The 19,448-nt window shown below is 43.8% G+C and overlaps 1 protein-coding gene across 1 annotated transcript in view; it reads right to left on the bottom strand.

The window, feature by feature from the left end:
* The window catches only part of LOC124798945 (ureidoglycolate dehydrogenase (NAD(+))-like), a 104,874-nt gene that overhangs the window by 40,391 nt on the left and 45,035 nt on the right, over positions 1–19,448 (bottom strand). The window lies entirely within an intron of this gene.

Below are 19,448 nucleotides of genomic sequence, written 5' to 3'. Positions count from 1 at the left end.
GAATCGTTGGGTTCAGGAGGGTAATACGGAACGCCGTGCTGAATCCCAACGGCCTCGTATCACTAGCAGTCGAGATGACAGGCATTTTATCCGCATGGCTGTAACGGATCGTGCAGCCACGTCTCGATCCCTGAGTCAACAGATGGGGACGTTTGCAAGACAACAACCATCTGCACGAACAGTCGACGACGTTTGCAGCAGCATGGAGTATCAGCTCGGAGACCATGATTGCGGTTACCCTTAACGCTGCATCACAGGCAGGAGCACCTGCGATGGTATACTCAACGACGAACCTGGGTACACAAATGGCAAAACGTCATTTTTTCGGATGAATCCAGGTTCTGTTTACAGCATCATGATGGTCGCGTCCGTATTTGGCGACATTGCGGTGAACGCACATTGGAACCGCGTATTCGTCATCGCTATACTGGCGTATCACCCGGCGTGGTGGTATGGGGTGCCATTGGTTACACGTCTCGGTCACATCTTGTTCTCATTGACGGCACTTTGAACAGTGGACGTTACATTTCAGATGTGACTCTATTCTTCATTCGATCCCTGCGAAACCCTACATTTCAACAGGATAATGCACGACCGCAAGTTGAAGGTCCTGTACGGGGCTGTCTGGATACAGAAAATGTTCAACTGCTGCCCTGGCCAGCACACTCTTCAGATCTCTCACCAATTGAAAACGTCTGGTCAACGGCGGCCGAGCCACTGGCTCGTCACAATACGCCAGTCACTACTCGTGATGAACTGTGGTATCGTGTTGAAGCTGCATGGGCAGCTGTACCTGTACACGCCATCCAAGCACTGTTTGACTCAATGCCCAAGCGTATCAAGGCCGTTATTATGGCCAGAGATGGTTGTTCTGGGTAATGATTTCTCAGGATCTACGCCCCAAAATTGCGTGAAAATGTAATCACATGTCAGTTCTAGTATAAGTGTATTAATCACATGTCATATGGAATAAGACCTGTTGTAAATTTACTTGTTTCATCGTATAATGGCTCCCGAGAATGACTGCTAGCCTGCTTGCCTGCAGGGAGCTTCGCATGTTTTCCGTGATAGCCCCGGTGCCATATCCCTTGTAGCGTTCTCTTGAATGTTACGTGCACTGGCCGGTCAGAAGCCTTGACGATGCCTGACGCCACAGCCTGGGAGATACAGCCTCGTCTTAAACTCAGCCATGTTAGGGAGGTGCTCGGCTGGACATAACCTCAACGTGCCTTTCAGTTACAGCAGATGTCTCCACATTGAAGGAAAGAAAGCATTTTTGCTGTTGCTGATGCAGACAGGGAAGAGTAATTCTTATGAATTGAGAGAACTGCTAGTTATTCTAACGAACATCTGCACGTGAAACATTTTGCGACCCAAAAACTTTCTGCACACCAAATTCCAAGACTTTTGGAACGGAGGGCCAGCCATATTTGCTGCCTGCTAGCCAAGAGACATGTGCACCATGAAACAAATGCACGACGGAACTTGCTCTGTGTGGCACAGGCTTTAGCCTACTCAGGCAAAAAAATAAATAAATAAATAAATAAATAAATAAAAAAATAAAAATAAAAATAATAACTTTTTTTCAGTTTTTCATGGAGAAATTGACGGTTAGTTCTTGGGATTGCCGTTGAGTTGTAACTTCTTTCTTCTTTAAACGAAATTTACATTACATCCCTAGTTGTTTTATCAAGTGTCGGATGTACATTTCTTTGTTCGCTGTTTGGACTCAAACCAAACTGCAAACACCCAACAGGACACGCTGCTCCCCGCCCTACCGATTTTCTTCCAGCACCGTCGAAGAAGGAAATAGTCTCACAATATTGAAGACCAACTAAAAGGCTATGCCAGACTGCAAATACTTCGAAAATTTTGTTGTCGTCGTTGTTGCGATCTTCTTTCCAAAGACTGGTGTGATGCAGCTCTCCACGCTTCTCTGACCTGCGCAGGCTTCACCAGGTCTCCATAATTAATGTTACCTGCATCCACTTTAACATGCTTCTTGTGACCTGCATCCACTTTAACATTGTTGTTGTAGTCAAGCATTTCTCACCCTCTACAATTTTTACCCCCACACATGGGATTAGTTGGCATAGTTTCAAGGTTTGAGGAAACATCTTTTTTTGGTTTACCTAAATATATATTTAATTAATCGGTCCTACATGATTATGTAGTCAAAACGTTAAGTTCTCCGCCACATTCACTAGACTCTCTCCTAGTATTGTACAAAAATAAAAAAATAAGGAAACAAAATCTTTGCCAACGAGCCTCAGTCCCCACAATGGTTTCCTGGTGAATTGGCAACAGCGAGGCTCTTATACGCTTGATGCAGCAAGACGAGTTGCCAATGGATGATGGATGGCGGCTCCCCAGCAGCAGCAGCACAGAGACTTGGAATGGGGCTGATCGTGTAAGCGCCTGTGGCATCCTGATCTCCTCATTGTGGACGATGTCAGTGATCTTCTGGTAAGAAGGTTTCGCTGGTTCGTACACTGTGCATCTATAGTCTAGTTTCGATCGCATGAAAGCCTTTTAAAATTGGTGCAGATGCACGCTGCCAACTCCTCAAGACCAGTGGCTAAGGTGCTTTAAGATATTTAGTGCTTTCTGGGTTCTGGCCTTCGATCCTTTGTGTGTTGTTGCCAAGATAGAATAAAAAGTGAGGTCCAGAAACCTTATTGCAATTTTAAAATGTGGACTGGTATCCTTCATATGCAAGTGAAGTAAATTAAAAATACGACGCCAGCCTTAGTGGCCGAGCACTTCTAGGCGCTACAGTCTGGAACCGCGCAACCGCTACAGTCGCAGGTTCGAATCCTGCCTCGGGCATGGATGTGTGTGATGTCCTTAGGTTAGTTAGGTTTAAGTAGTTCTAAGTTCTAGGTGACTGATGACCTCAGAAGTTAAGTCCCATAGGGCTCAGAAGCATTTGATTTTGAAAAATGCGACGAAAAAGATTTAATTTAACACACACACACACACACTTGTCTGCAAAATAAAATAAAATAAAAACCACCTTTCCACTCCTCTAACTTGTTTACTGTAAGTTGTAACTGACGAGTCGCTGCTGCAGTGTTGGAGGAGGAACAAAACACTGCGAATTGTCGACATTCTCCTGTCCAGAATTATTTGTCAACACACCACCAACTCGGTATCTAAACAGGTGTTTAGATAAGAAAGACCTGTGAACATGGGTAGGTAGCCACTAAAGCTGTTGCGGCTAACATCAAGCTCCTGCACGTCGGCCTGAACGATACAGCAGAGAAGGCTGTGAGAAGGTGTCAGCCAGTGGTACGCTGACTAGGACCACACCACGACAGGAGCGGCCTCTACACGAAGAGAATGTAAGCGACGCTTCGCATAGCCTCGACTTTCCTCGAACATATCTGCATCCTCTACACCTCCTGCCGCCTTGATCCCTCTCATACCCTGGTTGCTTCTCTCCTCTCCAACACATGCCTTCTGCCGTGCCTCTACCGTTGTCCCCCCCCCCCACCCGCCAACTCGACATCCTTCATCTACTTTCCCAAGGTGGCTTCCGTCGACTTCCCCTCCCAGATGATGCCCTCTCTCCCTCCATTTATCCCTCCTATCAACTCTGATCCTCACCTCCCCTCCCTTCCTCTGTCCTTTTCCCAGACTCCCTCTCCCCCCTTCCACCCTGTTTCTTCCCCACCTAACCTCTCTCTGCCTCCCTTCTCTCCCCTGAGTCATTTTGCACTCCCCTCCTCAACCTGTCCCCTCTCGCTTCTGCCTTGTCCCCTCCCCCTTATGAGTCCACTCCCTCCGTCAGCTCTCCCCCACCCCCACTTCGTTTTTCCTCTCGTTCCCCCTTTTTTCCCTTCATTTGTCCAGGTCCCCCCCCCCCCCCCATCTGCCCTTAGCTGTGGTGTTACATCTTTGTGCCAACTTTTTAGTGCAGTATTTTAAGCGAGTGTTCAGTGTTGTGTAACTTTTCCGAAGTGTTGCGAACAGAAATCATACTGTCTTTGGGTGTGATTTATATATCTCTTGCGAACAGAAACCAGACTGTCGCAATGTTTTTTTAATTGTCTGTCTACTATTTTACCTGTCTGCTTCCTGTGTATTTTATTAGCATCGCCCATTTGTTTTATGTTTTACCTTCCACAATTTTCCGCCATTTCACAATTTAAGTCACCGTTTTTATCACCTGCTTTTATTGTTTATTGCCTTCTTCATATGGTTTAAAACTTTTGTAGGCTGGGGAGCAGCGCACTAAGCTGCTGCCAGATCGCCCCCTTTGGGGGGAATCAAAATTCAATAAAGGAAAAAAGAATAGCCTCCACCACACTCGAAGTGCCACACTATAAGATGAGCCGTCATCCTAACTCTTTACTCATGACTTATGTCTTGCTTGCATGGAAATTGTATATACCAAAGGACATTGACTATTTGCATGTCGCCAATTGCTTGAGACACCTGTTTGTGAAAACGCAAAGTTAAGTATTGCCAATTTAATTTATTGTAATAAACTCCATCAATAAGATTGCTTAAATGTTGTCTAGCTATCCGAGAAAACAACTTTCTATCAAAGCTGTTCACATAGGAAAGCCTGCTGAATAACTACCTCCAGCAGGATCAGATGGTTTACTGTGGATCGACATCTCATGCGTCAACGTTGACGTGAGATCAGCTAAGGCGCTGTCTGGTCTCTAATAGCCAGACGAGTCGACGGTTGATCATCGCGCTTATGTCTTTACTATACAGTTCATTCAGGCGATGCTACTGTAACTACTGGGACGCATTCAGTCCTTTCCTGGTTTAAGGAGAGGTAATAAAGTTGCCTCCCTCCATGAGCCGCGAAAATGTTCTGTCTACCATATACAATTAAAACATTCTAGGAGGATTCTCTTTGATGCTGTCTGCAAGTTTCGCAGCATGCCTGATTGGATTTGATCGTAAACGGGCGTAGAATCACGAGCCTCACACAATGCCGAATCCAGCTCTCAGATGGAGAAAAGGCAGCTGTATGACGGAATGGTTGGAGGTGAAGATCAGTTCAAGCCTCTCCATGATTCGCACAGTAGCAGTTGAACACCGGTACTGGCTAGTTGTTGCAATAGTCATCGCAAAATGTTCCGCCCTTGTCTGGGCAATGTCTCTGATCATAGTTTGGAGACACCCCTACTTCAACACCACTGCTATAGGCATCCGACTGTATTTACTGGAAATCATCCTAATGGCTTCCCACACTATCGTAAAAAAATAGAGCGATGATAAGAGTCAAGGGACACTCGCCATGACATTTTCTTACTCTCCTTACTTATGATTCGAGATTTGGCTCTCACTGAGTGGCACTTAAACAGCAGGCGCTTGGTGTGCAATAACCAGGGACGGACAAAAGGAGTGGTTTGTGTTATTTACAAACACAGCTACCCCGCCTTCGACCCTATCCACAGTCAGGTCATTCTTGCAGTAGATGGTACAGCCTCGTAGCACAGGGGCGTCAGTAAGTTTAAAATGTGTTTCTTGTAAACACAAGCACAGGGTACTCTCCTGCACTGGTAGTTTCAGTTCCTCGGCCAGTGTCCCGAACCCATCGATATTCAAGTTTAGTATAGGAGCCATTTTATCGGTGAGATTTTTCTTTTACCCTGTCTCTCTGCTGCAGTGGGGATCCTGCGATGATTGGAGGCTTATTGTGGAGGCTAGATGATTGCTTCAGACAGACTTCGCATTCCAGCCGGTATCCCTCAATCCGAGTCATTAGAAACGTCACAGAATGAGATGTATATGGTCTGACGATTTACAAACTGCCTTCTGTCGTTCAAGCTTCCAGTTTGGTTTGTTTGCTAGAAGAGACTTTGGAGCACGTTCATGAAAATGACAGTAGGACGGCTGGCTGGTTTACTGGAATCTGGCTGTTGAGGTGCCAGGTGCTCTACAGTATCTTCAACTGTGGCCTTTCTTGATGTTCTGGGAGAGCTATAGGCTTTCTAATAGCAATACCGTTGTAATTGCACTTAAAAACGCAGGTGACAGATTACATTCTATTTGCGTAGAGGCACCGGCTCTCTGAATAGGTTTCTTTAGAGAAGAAGCAAACGCAGAAGTAATACCAGGAGGTTGCATTGCTCTATATTTCTTTTTTGCCTCATCACATGGAATACGTTTTGTTGCTGTTAGCACCTGTCCGTTCCCTTTATCAAGGTAGACATTACAGTCTCTAATCGAGACATGTTGATCCCAGAACAGTTAATACACTACGGAGGAGATAAACAAACGACTCCATCGTGGGTGGCCTTACCACATTTTCCACATGTAACTTCTCCCTTACATGCCAACTGGTGTGCCCAAAACGCTGGCGTTTAAACCAGCGCATAGGGTTGAGCACGTAAGGTCTCACGTTTAAGTGAACGAAACGTTCCTTAATAAGCTCAGGAACCATTGTGCCACTGAATGTACGAATGAACGATTCTGATTCTATCAGTTCGCTATCTACCCTTTTGATCACAGTTTGCACATCAATCACACTTTCTAGACATCTTTCAGTTCTTCTTTAGGAATAGCCATAATACCCCTGCATGCTACAGCGCCACTTTTCTGTAGTTCAAGTTGTTATGTAGCTCTATTTTGATGATACATTTCCCGACACATCTAGTTGCCTAGAGGTTTGTTGCTTGTTGAGAACAGGTGTTTTAACCAACAGTGTTCCATTCCTGAACTGCAATACGCAGCAGAATTGGTGTCAGCAATAACCTGTATACTCTATTGAATGTACGAAGAAAGATGAAATTTTCTCAAAGCTGCCCTCTTCCCCTTTAACTACTGAACTTACTTATGTCCAGCAGTGTGTATTCTGTTGCTATAAACTGAAGTATATGGAACTCCTCTACAACATCACAACTCAAAAGCTTCTATTCAGATCTTATCTGTATTGTTTGAAATATTCCATGTTTCACATCCATTTTTTTCAGAAAATTTGCAACTTATGTTCTCAATTATTTACTGACTGTATCCCAATCTCTGTCTCCCTGTACAGTTTTTACCCTCGACAGCTCTCTGTAGCGCCATGGGAGTTGTTCACTGACCTCTTAACAGATGTCCCATAACCCTGTCCCTTCTTCTTGTCAGTGTTTTCCATACGTTCTTTTCCTCATCGATTCCGCAGAGAAACTACTCATTCCTTTCCTTATCAGTCCACCTTATTTTCAGCATCCTTCTGTAGCACCACTTTTCAAAGGTTTCGATTCTCTACTGTTCCAGTTTTTTCACAGTCCATGTTTCACTACCACGCAATGCTTTGCTCCAAACGTACATTCTCAGAAATTTCTTCTTGAAATTAAGACCAATGTTTGGATTAGATTAGATTAGATTAGTACTTGTTCCATAGATCATGAATACGACACTTCGTAATGATGTGGAACATGTCAGGTTAATAAAAGGTGCCTATACAAGATATTACATTACACAAAATGATTACGTGACACTTAATAAGCCGGCCGGGGTGGCCGAGCGGTTCTAGGCGCTACAGTCTGGAACCGCGCGACCGCTACGGTCGCAGATTCGAATCCTGCCTCGGGCATGGATGTGTGTGATGTCCTTAGGTTAGTTAGGTTTAAGTAGTTCTAAGTTCTAGGGGACTGATGACCTTAGAAGTTAAGTCCCATAGTGCTCAGAGCCATTTGAACCATTTTTGACACTTAATATTTTTAATTATTTTTTTGGTAGCAGTTGGGGAAATTACCCACTTATTATATTCAAAAATTCATCTAATGAATAGAAGGAGTTGCTATTAAGAAATTCTTTTAATTTTCTTTTTAAATGCTATATGGCTATCTGTCAGACTTTTGATGCTATTAGGTAAGTGACCAAAGACTTTCGTGGCAGCATAGTTTACCCCCTTCTGAGTCAAAGTTAGATTTAACCTTGAGTAGTGAAGATCATCCTTTCTCCTAGTGTTGTAGCCATGTACACTGCAATTACTTTTGAATTCGTTCAGATTGTTAATAACAAATTTCATAAGTGAATATATATATTGTGAGGCTACAGTGAAGATCTCTAGCTCTTTAAATAAGTGTCTGCAGGATGATCTAGAATGAGCTCCAGTAATTATTCTGATTTCACGCTTTTGTGCAATGAACACACTTTTACTCAATGATGAGTTACCCCAGAATATGATGCCATACGAAAGTAGAGAATGAAAATAGGCATGGTAAGCTAATTTACTCAGATGTATATCGCCAAAATTTGCAATGACCCTAATAGCATAAGTAGCTGAACTCAAATGTTTCAGCAGATCCTCAGTGTGTTTTTTCCAGTTCAACCCCTCATAAATGCATACACCAAGAAATTTTGAATATTCTACCTTAGGTACCGACTTCTGATCGAAGTCTATATTTATCATTGGTGTCATTCCATTTACTGTGTGGAACTGTGTATACTGTGTTTTGTCAAAGTTTAATGAGAGCCCATTTGCACAGAACCATTTAATGATTTTCTGAAAAACATAGTTTACAATTTCACCAGTTAATTCTTGTCTGTTGGGTGTGATAGCTATACTTGTATCATCGGAAAAAAGTACCAGCTTGGCATCTTCATGAATATAGAATGGCAAGTCATTAACATATATTAAGAACAGCAGAGGAGCCAAGACCGAACCTTGTGGCACCCCATTCTTGATTGTTCCCCAGTTTGAGAAATCACCAGTTTTTTGCGTATTATGTGAACTGCTTATTTCAACTTTCTGCACTCTTCCAGTTAGGTATGATTTAAACCATTGGAGCACTGTCCCATTCATACTACAGTACTTGAGCTTATCTAGTATCATTCCATGATTTACACAATCAAAAGCCTTTGATAGATCACAAAAAATCCCAACGAGTGACTTCCGGTTACTCAAAGCATTTAATATTTCTTTAGTGAAAGTATATATAGCATTTTCCATTGAAAAACCCTTTTGGAAACCAAACTGACATTTTGCTAAAACTTTATTTTTGCAAATGTGTGAACATACTCTACAGTAGATTACTTTTTCAAGAATTTTGGATAAGGCAGTCAGAAGAGAGATTGGGTAGTAGTTGTTGACATCAGATGTAGCCCCTTTTTTATGCAGTGGTTTAACAATGGCATACCTCAGTCTATCTGGGAAAATACCCTGCTTCAGAGAGCTATTACATATGTGGCTAAGAATCCCACTTATTTCTTGAGAACAAGCTTTTATTATCCTGCTGGAAATGCCATCAATTCTATGTGAGCTGTAACTAGGTGAGCATTATGATCAGAAAGCCCATTCTCAACAGGACAAGAATTTATGTTTTTAAACGTGTCTTGGTCTATAAAAGTGTTATCCATCAACGTGCTGCTGTCCTTTACTACCCGAGTAGGAAAATTAATGACAGATGTCAAATTGAAAGAACCGAGCAAGACTTCCAGGTCATTCTTCCTATTACACTCTTTCAGTGAATCAACATTGAAGTCCCCACAAATAATAATTTGCTTTCCCCTGTCTGACAGATAGCACAAGAAGGCATCCAAGTTTTCCAGGAATAAATGAAAGTTCTCTGTTACAATTATAAAAGAGCCCTCCTTCCGTTTAAACTGACTGGCACATGCTTCTACATGTTGCCCTAGACAAAACTTGTTTGTATCTAAGCTTTCTACACAGTGATAACTTTTGACATATATGGCAACTCCTCCTCTCACCATATTCTCTCTACTCTTATGTGCAGCTAGTTTATAACCACTGATATTTACCTTTTCCATATCAGACACAATGTGATGCTCAGACAGGCATAGTATATCTATTACATTATCAGATTCAATGTCATCTAAACAAACCAGGAGCTCATCTACTTTATTCTTCAATCCCAGAATATTTTGGTGAAGAATGGTAACATTATTTTTTACTTTACTTTTGTGAGAATCAACTTTTTTCTTTAATCCACCAATATTCTGGTTAAATATGGTAACATCATTATTTACTTTCCTGTTGTGAGAATTTTGTGAGTTTTGGACCTCTTTAGCACCTGCCTGCCTGAACTTCTCATTGGACGCTGACATTAGTCTAAAAAAGAGGTACATCCATGAGTACTAGTGTCCCCCCTTATGGATTTCGCTGACAACCCTGCCAGTTTACCCTTCACTATCCAATTGAGGCGTAGGTCATGCCTTGTGAAATCCCCCCTATCAATAGCCTCGACAGGAACCAATCCAATGTCTGACAGAGTGACCGCCGTATGCAACTGATCCAACTCCATATTTACCCTCCTGACAGAGCAGTTCAACTGGGGCTGACCATGCCGCACAAAAGCAGGTACCAGCCCAGCATTGGTATGGGTAATTGCTGAGGCTATTTTCACCAGGTCACACTCAATACTGTAGCCCTAATCCCTATCAATACTGTTTCCCACTCCACCCACTATCATCAAATGATCCTGCTTTGTGAAATCCTTGCACAAGGAACCTATATCCTCTACCACCTGGCTAAGACTTGCGCTTGTCTTGAAAAAGTTTGTGACCTGGTGCCTGTCACGTAATTTTTCCTGCAAAATCTGACCCACACCTCTTCCATGGCTGCTACCTAGCAACAGAACTTCCCTCTTACTTCCTACTTTTTTTGAAACAGTTGGTTTCCTAGTGAGATTCTGTTGCATCTTAACTACATCTACTTCTACTGGAGCCTCTTCCTTACTTAACTGTGGTAGCAAGGCAAATCTATTGGTTGTGCCGATTGGGAAACTGTTAGACACTGTCCGCTTTCTGTGGCCTCCGTTCCCAGCTACCACTTCCCACCGTTGATTACCCTCCTCCCCCCTTAACCTCTTCAGTTCCTCCCTCGCTCCGTCCAAATCAGCCTGAAGGGCTCTAATTTTCTCCTCCTGTTCAGCTATAATCCTATCTCTTGAGCAAACCCTGCAAAAGAATTGAAGAGTCTCGTTTGGCCCCCAATTCCCACGCCACTACAATTTCCCCAATGAAACTACCTGTCACAACAGCTGCACAAAACCCCTGAACTAACTTTCCTACTGCAGCTCACACACTTAGTATCCATGGTAGTTTGGAAATTAGTTAAGAGATTTACTAAGTGATAACGATAATATATTAAATACAGATGCAATGGGACACTAAATATGTTTTGGAAACTAAACTATAACCAAATGCACTTAAATTTGTGGTATAGCGCTAAATATGCACGATCAAAAATTAAGCCTAAACAGCCGAATGTAATCAAAACGACCTTTTTGCGATAAGTGGAAGAATACGTAAATAAAAGAAAAAACTTTAATGGCAAGCTTGAAGAGCACACTAATGAACGTATTTAATTAGTTAATCTATACCAAATGTACTTAAGATTGCGGTATAACGCTAAATATGCACACTCGGAAAGTAAGGCAAAGCCGCGAAGTATAAACAAAACGAACTTTTCGCGATTACTGGAACAATACCCAAATAAAAGAAAAACCTTTAATGGTGAGCTTGAAAGGCACCCTAATGAACGTATTTAATCAGTTAAACTACAGCAAATGCGCATCCAATTGCGGGATAACGCTAAATATGCACACTCGAAAAATTAGGCGTAAGCAGCAGTAAGTAAACAAACTAACTTTGATACTAGCACGCTGCTCTAGGCCGGGAATGCCCTTTTTGCCAGTGCTAGTCTGCCTTCTATGTTCTCTTGCTTCGTCCATCATGGGTTCATTTTGTTTCCTAGGCAGCAAATTTCATATAAAGCTACAACTACGAGATGCGACAATAAAGTAATGAGTGATGTGAAAAAAAATTTACTCACAGTTTTAGCCAAGTTTAGTGTTGTCTCCTTCAAAGTAGTTCCCTTCTGATTGCACACACTTTCTCGAGCGCTTCTGCCATTGATGGTAACATTTCTGGAACTCATCTTCTGTAATATCCTCGTCACAGGTTTTTGGACATCTTGTGTTGTTTGAAAATGGTGCCCCATGGGCGCCGCTTTGACTCTTGGAAATAAAAAAAAGTCGCACGGAGCGATATCTGGTGAATAAGGTGGCTGTGGTAGTACTGAAATTTGTTCTGAGGTTAAAAATTGCTATACTGACAGAGCAGTATGGGATGGCGCATTATCGTGATGCAGAATCCAATTATCAACAATGTTGGCACAGATACGAAGAACTCTTTTACGAAGTCTTTCTAAAATTTCTTTGTAGTAATATTGGTTAACTGTTTGTCCAGGAGACACCCACTCTTTATGAACAATTCCCTTGGAATGAAAGAAGCACACAAGCATGCATTTCACTTTTGACTTTGACATGTGAGCTTTTTTTGGTCCGGGTGATCCCTTTGAGCACCATTGCAAACTTTGGCGTTTTGTATCTGGATAGTACTGAAAAAAACAACTTTCATCACCATTGATAACATGGCTCAACAATTCTGGGCTGATTTCCGTTTATTCTAACCGATCGGCTGCCACATTTTTCCGTGTTTCTCGCTGTTGTGGTGTGAGATTTTTGGGGACTATTTTTGCACAAATCTTTCTCATATGAAGATCTTCAGTTATTATTAGATGAACCATTTCTCAATTGATGTACAGTTCTTCTGCAATCATTTTCACGGATAATCTTCGATCACATCATACGAGTTCACACACCCTGGCCAAGTTGACATCCGTCTTGAGGTTGACGGTCGTCCACTGTGGTCTTCATCTTCAAAATTCGTTCTCCCTTCACTAAACATTTTCTGCCAACGAAAAACTTGAGCTTCTGACATAACCTCCTCTCCAAAAGTCTTCTGAAGCTTACCGTTAGTTGACGCCGCGTTCTCACCAAATTTAACGCATAAAGAAATGGCACACCATTGTGCAATATTATGCAGTTCCATTTCCGTGATGAGAGACACAAACACCTGTTAATTTATTAAAGAAAAACTCACGACTGAGCAGTTGCATCGATGTGCCGCTTGTACTAGAAGCAGCTTATAGACCAAGGTCAAAGATATTGCGTCTACGCAACCCTGCAGGATTGCCACATCTTTCAAAGAAAATCTGTCTAACTACATTACTGTCGCATCTCGTACTTTAAGAAAAGACTTGGAGCTCCGTGTCGAGGCCATGAAGTCCCAAGGAATGTCTACTAGCCGCCGTACCATCCTCTGCCTTTCAGCGTCAGGCAGATGCTATATGGACAGGTATGTGGTTGGCACACCACTCACCTGGACGTTTTGCCCTTTTACGAGACCTTGAAGCCCTTACTTATCATTCAAGTAGCTCCACAATTGGCATCATGAGAGTAAGTGTATACTGCACCAGTCCTTCCAGCAAGAAAAAATCCTTGGTAATAACACGAATCGAATTGGGACCTTCCACAAAATAGCCTTTTACACTGAACATTCAGCTATGGAGGCGAACTAGAAAAAGATTACCAAGCACATAGATTTAAAGAGCATAAAGATAAAATTATAGAGATTACGAGAATGTGTTCTTCACATGCACCATTCGCGACTGGAACAAGAAAACAGAAAGCGACTCTGGTCCACAAGGCACCCTCCATGACACATCATAGATGACTTGCGTAGTAAATATGCATACGTAGATTATGATGGATATTCGGAAAGTAAGATCGATCACTCGCGAGAAAACCAAAAAGTTTTATTTTAAACATCCAGCTACATTTTCCAGCTACTTCTCTACATATTCACTGCTCCGACTTGGACATTTGTCGTAGCTTTTTACCAACTTTCTTATGCCCTCGTCGTAGAAGGCAGCCTCCTGTGCTTTCCGTCAATTCTCTATGCTGGTCTAAAGCTCACTGTCTATGCCAAAAGTTGTCCTCATAGCCATCGGTTCATGTGGAAGAGATGAAACTCATGGGGTGCCAATTATGGTTTGTGTTGTGTGTGGGTGATCCAATACTTCCCATCAAAACGCTGCAGGAACATCTTCATTATCCCTACAGAATGTGGTCGAGAATATTGTCATGAAGAATAAAATGCATAACTGTTATGTTCTGTGGGCTGGATCAGGAAAAACCTCTCACCAGTTCCTTATACTTGGTGAGAGAAACTATTGTATAGGCATCTTTACGTGCTCGCTGTTCGCTCACAACTCGAATGAGGGACGTGACGCGAACGACGGAAATACTAGAGATACTGCATAACACATCTGTGCAAAGCTTCATCGGATTTTTACTGTGGTTTCCATTTCGTGACCAATCTGGCTTTACTTTCCGAATAGCCTTCCAGGGCTGTCCATAAATCCATAAGAGTACGAGGCGGGTGGAGATCTCTTCTGAACAGCACGTTGCAAGGCATCCCAGATATACTCAATAATGTTCAAGTCTGGGGAGTTTGGTGGCCAGCGGAAGTGTTTCAACCTGGAGCCACTCTGTATCAATTCTGGACGTATGGGGTGTCACGGTGTCGTGCTGAAATTGCCCAAGTCCGTCGGAATGCACAATGGATATGAATGGATGCTGGTGATCAGACAGGATGCTTACGTACGTGTCACCTGTCAAGAGTCGTATCTAGACGTATCAGGGGTCCCATATCACTCCAACTGCACGCGCCCTACAATACTACAGAGACTGCACTAGTTTGAACTCTCCCCATCTGACATGCAGGGTCCATGGATTCGTGAGGTTGTCTCCATGCCTGTACACGTCCATCCCTTCGATGGAACTTGAAACGAGACTCGTTCGACCGGACAACATGATTCCAGTCATCAACAGGCGTGGCGTAAAGCTTTGTGTCGTGCAGTCATAAAGGCTACACGAGTGGACCTTCGGCTCCGGAAGCCAGTATCGATGATTTTTCGTTGAATGGTTCGCACGCTGACACTTGGTGATGGCCCAGCATTGAAATCTGAAGCAATTTCCGGAATAGTTTCACTTCTGTTACGTTCAACGATTCTCGTCAGTCGTCGCTGGTCCCGTTCTTGCAGGATCTTTTTCCGTCCGCAGCGATATCGGAGATTTGATATTTTACCGGATTCCTGATATTCACGGTACACTCGTGAAATGGTCGTACGGGAAAATCCACACTTCATCGCTACCTCGGAGATGCTGTGTCCCATTGCTCGTGCGTCGACTATAACACTACGTTCAAACTACCTTAAATCTTGATAACCTACCATTGCAGCAGCAGTAACCGATTTAACAACTGCGCCCGTCACTTGTCTTTTATAGAGGCATTGCCGACCGCAGCGCCGTATTTTGTCTGTTTGCATATATCTGTATTTGTATACGCATGCCTATATCAGTTTCTTTGGCGCTTCCGTGTATGTTTCTCTTTTTCAGAAACGCTTTGCTTGATATATTGATTTGGGACGATGAGTGTAGTAAATGTGCATGATAAGAAGCTGCACGGACGTTTGTGCACGGTCGGTGTGTCGCCGGCCTGGATTGCTCTAGCGCTTCGGCAGAAAAAACAAAAGCGGAAACCGAATTATGGTGGGATCGATTTTTCAAGACGAAGGAAGATTGCATTGTATTTAGCATTCAGAGCTGTCAGTCAGAACTGACAAGCCAACATGCACATTGCATTCCGAGTTACTATATTTCTATCAATATGCTCGCAGAATCAACTGGTTATCATGAGGAGATTATTGTATTACACTTGAAAGGATGCAGCACATATCTTCATGATAAGCGTCGTCTTATTCATTTAAACCAAACACAAATTTTTTTGCTATATATTCGTCTTCCAGCAGACATTACCATTGATTCGATGAAGAAGTCCACAAATTGACACTTCCGTGGCCGACTAAAGGTGAGCACAATAATATTTAACGTTCATTATCCGATGTAAAATAAAAACTTAGAAAACAACCAACAAGGACATCACACTTACTATGTAACGAAACTCGTAGGCTATTTTCAGTGCCTCATTTCCTAATCCAGTCCCATGAGCACCAGTTGATTTAATTCAGCTACAACGGTTTAGCACGAGTCTACTTTTATTGATGTACATTTTATGGTCATTTTTCAAGATACTATCCATTTCTTTCAACCATTCTTCCAAGACCTTTTCAGTCTGTACAATTTCAATATCACCGGCAAACAAGAAACTCTTTACTTCTCCTCCATGAACTTTAACTCTCTTTCCAAATTCTCCGTAGTATCCTTCACTCCATGCTCAACGAACTGATTGAACAACCACGGGGAATCATTCCCTTCTCAATTACTGTTTGCTTTTCGTGTTCTTCGGCGTTTATAAATGCAGTCTGGTTTATTTAGAGGTGGCAGTAGTCCTACACTCCATACATTTTATGCCTCCTAGTTTCAGAACTGAAAAGCGCGCATCAGGTGATTCATGTGAAAAAGTTTCCGACGTGATTATGACCGCATGACGAGAATTAAAAGACTTTTACCGCGGAATGGTAGCTGGAGCTAGACGTAATGGACATTTCATTTCAGAAATCGTTGGAGAATTCAATATTCCGAGATCCACAGTGTCGAGAGTGTGTCGAGAATACCAAATTTCAGGCGCTACCTCTCACCACGTACAAAGCAGTGGCCGACGGCCTTCATTTAACGACCGAGAACAGCGGCGTTATGGTAGAATTGCCAGTGCTAACAGACTATCAAAACTGCTTGAAATAATCGCAGAAATCATTGTGCTACACACGACGAACGTATCCGTTACAACAGTGCGGCGAAATCTGGCGTTAATGGGCAACGGCAGCAGACGACCGATTCCAGTGAATTTGCTAACAGGTCGATATCGCCTTCTGCTGTTGCTATTCGTCCCGCGCTGGTCCCAGGAGTTTCTCCTCCCGAACGTAACACTCCACAATGACAGGCGTGTGGACTGTGAGAGGCCATCCGTTGTCAGTCCACCGAGGTGCTTGAGTACCTGTGTCCCTAGGCCCGCTCGGTTGGCCGTGCGGTCTAAAACGCACGGCTTTCCGGGCGGGAAGGAGCGCCTGGCGGATATGTGTCGAGGTCCGGTGAACCGGCCAGTCTGTGGATGGTTTTTAGGCGGTTTTCCATCTGCCTCTGCGAATGCGGGCTGGTTCCCCTTATTCCGCCTCTGTAACACTATGTCGGCGATTGCTGCGCAAACAAGTTCTCCACGTACGCATTCACCACCATTACTCTACCACGCAAACATAGGGGTTACACTCGTCTGGTGTGAGACGTTCCCTGGGAGTCCACCGGGGGCCGAACCGCACAATAACCCTGGGTTCGGTGTGGGGCGGCGGACGGGTGAAGTGGACTGCGATAGTCGTCGTGGGGTTGTGGACCACTGCGGCTGCGGTGGGGACGGAGCCTCTCCGTCGTTTCTAGGTCCCCTGTTAACATACATACAATACAATATCTGTGTCCCTCACAAGCTGGGAAAGTCTGCCGAACAGCTTATCAGAGGGCACTTTGCGCTGCAGATATTTTTCAGTGTAGAGGACACGGGCTGGCAGGCTACGTCCATTTATTAAACCATAGCAGAATATTATATCCTCCATTTCACTTGTCGACTAGTAGGTTTCCATTGCTAACAAGTGGTGGGACAGAGGAAATGGAAATGTACCGCGCCATTTGAAAATACAAACAGCGCAATAGCAGCAAACACAAAAGTGAATCCGCGTTTGGAAGGATATGTATCCAGGGTTACAGCACTGTACAATAAGGCACACAAAACACTACGAAAACCAACGTAGTCTACAACACGACTCGAACCACACAGCTGCGGACCATCTAATGGCAGATAGATGGATGGATGGATGGATGGATGGAGAGGGTTGTATGGGCGCACGACGGCAAGGTCTTCAGCACCCGCTCAGTAACAGATTGAGACGGGTGTCAAGAAAAGACTCAGCACAATAAGATAAAACAGAACGTAAGACACAGGAAACAAGCTTGGAAAAATATGTGCCTACCAACATCGAAGCGTGGGACGAAGCATGCCACCAGCAGTAAAACATGGACAACCCATGAAGAAAGTGGTAGAGGGAGCTAAAACAATATAGCAGATGGAAGTGGCTGGCTGACTGCAAGGAAAAAAGTGATGAGCCAGCCACTCTGCAACACACTAAAACCTCCAGCCTAAAAGTTTAGGCCAGCCACTCTGCAACACACTAAAACCTCCAGCCTAAAAGTTTAGGACAGAGTCCAGACACATCACAAAACTTTAAAACCCTAGACACACACGTCTCATCATTAGCTAAAACACATGGCAGACCTCCATCAACTTGTGCTTCTGCCCTTGCATCATGGTATAAAATGCAGTCTGTTAAAATGTGCTGGACAGAGATGTGCACACCACAAGCATCACAAAACGGGGGATCATCCCGACGTAATAGAAAGCTATGTGTGAGAGGACAGTGCCCGATCCGAAGACGCGTGAGGGTCACTTCTTCCCGCCTGAGCACCCGGCAGGAGGTACGCCACGGCCGAGTTGTTGACTTTACCAACTGCAGTTTATTGGCTGTCACCGCAAGCCATTCTTCCTCTCACAACTCCGTGCACTTCTTGTCGAGTGCAGAAATGACAGACTGCAAGGGAATAGGACACTGGACCACATCCTGCTCTCTGCAGGCCTTTTTGACAGCCCGATCGGCCTGTTCATATTCCTACATGACCAGGCACCCAGCAGAAGGACACCTCCTTACCCCGCCTATGGAGCAAGTATAGTTGGTCATATATCAGCTGGACCATCCCCTCAGTTGGGTACAGATTCTGAAATGATTGTAAGGCACTAGGAGAATCGGAGCAGAGGAGAAATCGATTGCCCCGAACATGGTTCATCCGCTCCAGTGCCTTCAGGATCGCGTGGAGCTCCGCTGCGAAAACGGTATATTCATTAGGCAGGCGAATCCTGAAAACATCATCAGGGAACACTACAGAACAGCCATGGAAATTCTCCTGTTTGGAGCCATCAGAGTAAACGACGGTAAAACCGTGATGCGCATCTATAATGTTAAAAAACTGTGATTGGAATGTAAAATCTGGTGTACAATGAATAAGACATTATAATACCCTGTAACACATTAGACAGAGCGCCAGTGCAAGGACTGCTCTAATATCCACATCCAAGTGGCACATAACCCTCCTAAAAACATGTGTTTATCTCGAAAAGTGTGTGTTTCCGGACTCATGTTTATTGGACTTGTTTTGTTTCAATGAATACTACCACCTATCAAAGTATTCGACACTTTTTTTTGAACACCTTGTATAAAAGACACTACCGTAACTGATTGATTCATAATTTCCGAGCACAAACCGCGAAGTACAGAAAATTGAAATTTGGAGAGGGCGTTGGTATTATACGGCAACGGATGGCACTTGGATAGGTGACCATCCGGTCTGCCGAGCGCAGTTGGCAAGCAGGTTGCACTCAGCCCTTTTGAGGCAAACTGAGGAGCTACTTGACTGAGAAATAGCGGTTCCGGTCTCGTAAACTGACATACGGCCAGGAAAGCGGTGTGCTGACCACATGCCGCTCCATATCCGCATACAGCGACACCTGTAGGCTGAGGATGACACGGCGGCCGGTCGGTGACGTTGGGCCTTCCAAGGCCTGTT

This window comes from Schistocerca piceifrons, chromosome 5, assembly GCF_021461385.2.
Source record: "Schistocerca piceifrons isolate TAMUIC-IGC-003096 chromosome 5, iqSchPice1.1, whole genome shotgun sequence".
Lineage (NCBI taxonomy): Eukaryota > Metazoa > Arthropoda > Insecta > Orthoptera > Acrididae > Schistocerca > Schistocerca piceifrons.
This window is presented reverse-complemented; position numbering and strand designations above follow the sequence as displayed.